The sequence below is a fragment of the Doryrhamphus excisus genome, linkage group LG2 (genome assembly GCF_037039965.1).
Source record: "Doryrhamphus excisus strain RoL-2023G ecotype Guam linkage group LG2, RoL_Dexc_Guam_v1.1, whole genome shotgun sequence".
Classification (NCBI taxonomy): Eukaryota; Metazoa; Chordata; class Actinopteri; order Syngnathiformes; family Syngnathidae; genus Doryrhamphus; species Doryrhamphus excisus.
This window is the reverse complement of record NC_136358.1, coordinates 17,471,837-17,477,836: the sequence shown is the minus strand read 5'-3', so window position 1 is coordinate 17,477,836 and position 6,000 is coordinate 17,471,837. Positions and strand designations below refer to the sequence as shown.

The 6,000-nt window shown below is 40.0% G+C and overlaps 1 long non-coding RNA gene across 2 annotated transcripts in view; it reads right to left on the bottom strand.

Annotated features, from left to right (window-relative positions):
- LOC144902136 (uncharacterized) overlaps nucleotides 1–6,000 on the bottom strand; it is a 55,885-nt gene continuing 49,885 nt past the window's right edge. The window contains exons 6-7 of one of the 2 annotated variants that reach the window (XR_013630423.1): nucleotides 3,769–3,843; nucleotides 1–1,452 (exon numbers count right to left, since the gene is read on the bottom strand). This is a non-coding gene — a long non-coding RNA (uncharacterized LOC144902136). Of the gene's footprint in view, nucleotides 3,844–6,000 lie in introns of both variants that reach the window. The other variant, XR_013630422.1, reaches the window with a different exon arrangement.

The following is a 6,000-nucleotide window of genomic DNA, read 5'->3' as shown; positions in this document are numbered from 1 at the left end:
TTGAATAGGCATCGTTGATGTTTTATTAAACAGCAGCTGACATTACAAACGGCAACAAATGAAGCCGAGAACACAAAAGGGCATTATTTATTACAGGCAAATCAAAGCCGAACCCGCAGGGGTTGGAGGGGGGGTTTTTGATACTGTAGCATATGAAAACCACTGTACACAAACACATCGCCACGTCGATGGTACGGTTATGTGTCATGTGGCCTTCAGACGCCTGATTAAAAAAACAGCGCACGCTTGTCAAAATGTATTATTTTTCCAGAGTGTTTTGACATTTTTAACTCAAAAGCACCGTTGGATCGTAAGCCGAAGAAGAAAAGGCGCACACACCCGCTGGCAAAAGCCGAGGACAGCTCCAATCAATCATGCGCTATTTCAAATACGTTCTTTCCAAGAAACGCTAGCATTCCCACCTTTAGATTCCCATGGACACCCGCTGGTCCACAATCGAATGTACTCGCATTCGGCTTCCTCTGCTCCGGTATTCTCTCACACCTCCTCAAAAAAAAAAAAAAAAAAGTGGACCTGAAAAATAAATGTAACCGATAATGCAAGCGAAAGAAACTTCCCATCCCACCCACTGAATATTAGATCACAACAACGCACAAGTGTTGAATAAATCATTAAACCCAAGCGCAGCACATCTATTGAAATGTCTTCTTGAATAATAATCACACCTCGTATCCGTGCACGAAAAAAATAATGTCACACAACCGGAAGCATGTGTTAAATCGCTGTAACATACAAGGGGGATTCATAAGCCGCCATTTTGCCTTACGACAACACATTGGTGGCGGTCTGGTGGGTGACACCGTGAGACGGTTGACATTTAAACCCTAATCCCACCGCGGCAACGCTGAATCAACAAGAATGGGATCATTTGAATTTTAATTGCTTGGTAGGGAAACTCGGTAATGGCTGCTTTTAAGGGAATAAGGGACTGAAAAAAAAGTTTTTATTGGACGTGAGAACTACTTTTGTTTCGTAATGACAACTTTCCACTTTGTGACACCGGAATGATGCATAAACTCCGTGTTTGGGGTGTGGCGCTGAGGGGTCACCGCGTGTTTAGTGGCTTCTGCTCCTACATGAACCCATCTACCATCACGTAGGAATAAAAAGCCATAAGACACAACAGCAATCTCACAGGAAGGAGAAGAGGAGAATGAGGGCAAAAACGGGAGAAGAAGGAAGCTGATTTATGCTGCATGCCGGGTGCTCATTTTAATAGTGAAATTGGTCTGTGGGGCCTGGGAGGATTGAGCCCGAAGAACTCGACCTGGCACCAAATGGCCAGGAAAAAACCCCACAATCTATTGCTAGCTAGTCGGCTTGTCTTTGTCGTGCCTTTGCAGTCTGATAATATCACACAAAAATGCCACTGGGAAGGAAGGAGGGAGGGCTTGTGCAATCAGGCGGCAGGAAAAAGAGAGGAGGAGATCCCTGGAGAGAAGGAAGACAATGACGGTTGTGCAGAGAGGATTTTGCATCCTTCGCGGCTAACCCCACAGGTAATGGTAATGCTAATGGTTTCATTTCATTTGAACATGCATCAGATTACAATTGAATGCATCCCATAATCAGTTCACAGTTCCACATGTCCAAAAGGAGTAGGAAGAAGCAAAGCTTATTAAATCCTACCCCTCCATCTGGTACTTTTACAATCAGTAACTGTTACATTTGTTCACTTCCTGCTTTCCTAATATAATGTATTTATTTATTTTATTATTATTATTATTTTATTTTATTTATTTTTTGTCACATACCGAAGTATATATATTATTATATATTTATTATACATTTATTATATATTTAGTATATATTTACTATTTATTTATTATTAATTATTAATATAATTTATTGATATATTGAAAAAAATTGTTTTATTACTAGGGTCGTACCTAGCATTAAATAATTAATTAATTAATTACTGAATAATTTTACCGCAAGAAGTCCTACCCCTCCATTTGGTACTTTTACAATCAGTAACTGTTACATTTGTTCACTTCCTGCTTTCCTAATATAATGTATTTATTAATTTTATTATTATTTTTATTATTTTGTATTATTTTTTAAAATTTTTTGTCATGTACTGAAGTACGAGGTGATATGACCATATATATTATTATATATTTAGTATATAGTTACCATTTATTTATTATTAATTATTAATATAACTTATTGATATATGAAAACAATTGTGTTTTATTACTAGGGTCGTACCTAGCATTAAAAAATTAATTAATTAATTACTGAATAATTTTACCGCAAGAAGAAGCAAAGCTTATTAAGTCCTACCCCTCCATTTGGTACTTTTACAATCAGTAACTGGTACATTTGTTCACTTCCTGCTTTCCTAATATAATGTATTTCTTTATTTTATACATTTTTTATTTTTATTTTTTGTCACGTACCAAAGTACGAGGTAATATGACCATGTATATTATTATATATTTAGTATTTATTTATTATTAATTATTAATATAATTTATTGATATATGAAAAAATTGTGTTTTATTACTAGGGTCATACCTAGCATTAAAAAATGTATTAATTAATTACTGAATAATTTTGGCGGAAGAAGAAGCAAAGCTTATTAAATCCTACCCCTCCATTTGGTACTTTTACAATCAGTAACTGTCAGATTTGTTCACTTCCTGCTTTCCTAATATAATGTATTTATTTATTTTATTAATTTTTTTTGTCACGTACCGAAGTACGAGGTGATATGACCATATATATTATTATATATTTAGTATATATTTACTATTTATTAATTATTAATTATTAATATAAATTATTGATGTATGAATGTATGTATTACTAGGGTCGTACCTAGCATTAAAAAAAATTATTAATAATTAATTAATAATATAATTTATAGTTATTAGCCCATATTTTCACACAATAAGTAAGATATGGTAGAACCAGAGAGCAATAAAGAGTGTGGAGTGATTTCTGATTGAGAACAAATTTTGCTTTGTTCAATACTGAAATATTTCTGGCCACCTTATGTTGTATATTTGTAATATGAGGTTTCCAGCTCATATTTTTTCATATATTGTGATCCCCAGAAATGTATTTTCGTTCACCCTTTCATTGTCTACACCGTCAAACAGCATGATTTTAGTTTTATTTAGGTTCAAGGACAATCTATTGTCATGAAACCCATCTTTTTAGGTTGTAGTATGAAAATATGACCGTGAGCGCAAGGGGATGAATATGTATTTTATTATTAGAATTAAATGACATTGGCTATGCTGGAAACAAACTGCTCACCGACACCCAACTGCTGTGCTTCCTGACGATAAATATCAACCCTTTATAACCGGACATGCTTCCATGCTAATACCCACTTCACCGTCTCTGAATTGTCTCCGGCAACAGATAGGCCGTCACCGCTTCTTTTTTTTTTTTTTCTGAGGCGAGGGGGGTTACAGTGCGAGGCGCGAGCCAGGCACGTCCAGATAAATATGTATGACTGCGACGCTGTAGGTTCTCCTGCTTTGTATGCTAATGATCTTATACAAGTTTAATAATGCCACTGCGGTGCACCAGGAGTGGGGTAGATGGAGCGCGGACGGTGGGGGGGGGGCGGAAGACGTGACTGGTGAGGTAACGGTGTATCCGTAGGGTCGTCTTCTGCTCCTACATAGTTTTGATGTCGCTAAACATCACCAATGGTTTGATTCCATATAGAAAACGTCTCGTATGATTATTATGAGTACCTACCAATTTGTGGTGTTTATTGATACATACCTCCATACAGGTGAGTCGAAACAGACATTTTTTTTGTGCATTTTTCTTGTTTCGGTCATCACATCCTGGTGCATCCTGTACCAAAACAAAAAAAAAACGTCAATGTGAAACAACACCAGCTCCAACAACGGTTAACAGCTCCAAAGCGCTGTTAACCACAGACCAATTACATCCCTTGTTGAGCAGCGACTATGTATTGATGAGCGCCACTCCGTCGAGGTGAAAACAAGTTGGCAGCTTGTTTTCACGCCAGCTTTGATGCCGTGACACCTTTATAAGACCTTGCACTTTGACTTTATCGTGGTCGGGGGGCGTATACTTTTGGGGCTAACAATGAGCTGCGACGTCTCCATTGAACAATGATGGATGACGCCACCGAACGAGAGGAGGATCCCTCAAGAGCGGAGCTGTAAAAGCCCAATCATGTGATGAATGGTCTATTTACTCCGCAGATGAGGACAGACTCGCATAAAAGACGGAAGGTTTGGTTCGCCACCTTGAAGCGGGAGATTAGTGGGGGGGGAATGTGATCAATTGAAAAGAGGACGTTATTGTAGAAAAAAATGGCCGAGTATCTCATATTATTATTATTATATAATACTAGCTGACTCACATTCATTCATTCATTCATTTTCTACCGCTGGAGCCTATCCCAGCTGTCTTCGGGCGAGAGGCGGGGTACACCCTGAACCGCTGGCCAGCCAATCACAGGGCACATATAGACAAAACAACCATTCACACTCACATTCATACCTATGGACAAATTAGACATAATATGTTTAGGCCATGGAAAAAAATTCAATCCACTTAATAGTACGGGTGTCATAGGACAGTCAACTCACGAGACGAGACGATAGACGGGATCGTGTTCAGGATTTTGGTTGATGGGCAAAATTCATTCATTCCTTCATTTTTCGACGGCTTATCCATCAGGCGGGGTACACTCTGAACCAGTGGCCAGCCAATCACAGGGCACATATAGACAAACAACCATTCACACTCACATTCATACCTATGGACAATTTGGAGTCGCTAATTAACCTAGCATGTTTTTGGAATGTGGGAGGAAACCGGAGTAACCGGAGAAAACCCACGCATGCACGGGGAGAACGTGCAAATTTCCCACAGAGATGGCCGAATGTGGAATTGAACCCGAGTCTCCTAGCTAACCACTTGTTCACCATGCAGCCCTAAAACCCAAACTAGTCAAATTCAACCTCATTTGTAAATATTTGTATCTTGACCCTTTTGTTTTCAAATGTTGTAACGCCGAGACGGTGATTGAGTGGTTAGTGTGCAGACCTCACAGCTAGGAGACCAGGTTCAATCCCACCCTCGGCTATCTCTCCCCTTTAAGCCTCGTTATCCACCAACACAAATGTGGATCTTTACTTTTGACAAGTAATTTAAAGGACATTGTTATGGTCCAGGTTGCACGGCGGTCGAGTGGTTAGCACGCAGACCTCACAGCTAGGAGACAGGGTTCAATCCCACCCTCGGCAATCTCTGTATGGAGTTGCGTGGGTTTTCTCCGGGTATTCCGGTTTCCTCCCACATTCCAAAAACATGCTAGGTTAATTGGCGACTCCAAATTGTCCATAGGTATGAATGTGAGTGTGAATGGTTGTTTGTCTATATGTGCCCTGTGATTGGCTGGCCACCAGTCCAGGGAGTACAATGGCTCTCGCCCCAAGACAGCTGGGATAGGCTCCAGCACCCCCTGCGATCCTCGTGATGGATAAGCGGTAGAAAAATGAATGAATGAATGAATTTTCCCCATGGACCAAAATCCTGAACACGATCCCGTCTATCGTCTCGTTTCGTGAGTTGGCTGTCCTGTGACACCCGTACTATTAAGTGCATTGAATTTTTTAAACATATTATGTCTAACACCCTGGAAGTGGGGCTGCACGGTGGTCTAGTGTCTAGTCTAGAGCATTGCGAAGGGAGCCACAACAAAGAGGCTGAAAAGTCACATGCGGATCTGGAGCCGTGGGTTGCTGACCCTTACTCTAACAAATAAGGTGAGTCAATGACAATTATTATCTGAATGGGACGCTAGCAAAGGGTGACGGGCACAAGCCCCCTCCATTGTATCCTATGCTAGCGTTCCTGTCTTTTGAACCAGGTTCTCAGTGCTGTCCTATCTAGTCTGCCTACTGTTTGTCCCACCTAGTCTGCATCGACCGTACAGTCCAGTAGGCCAGGATGATGTCAGATAAGTTGAGAGTG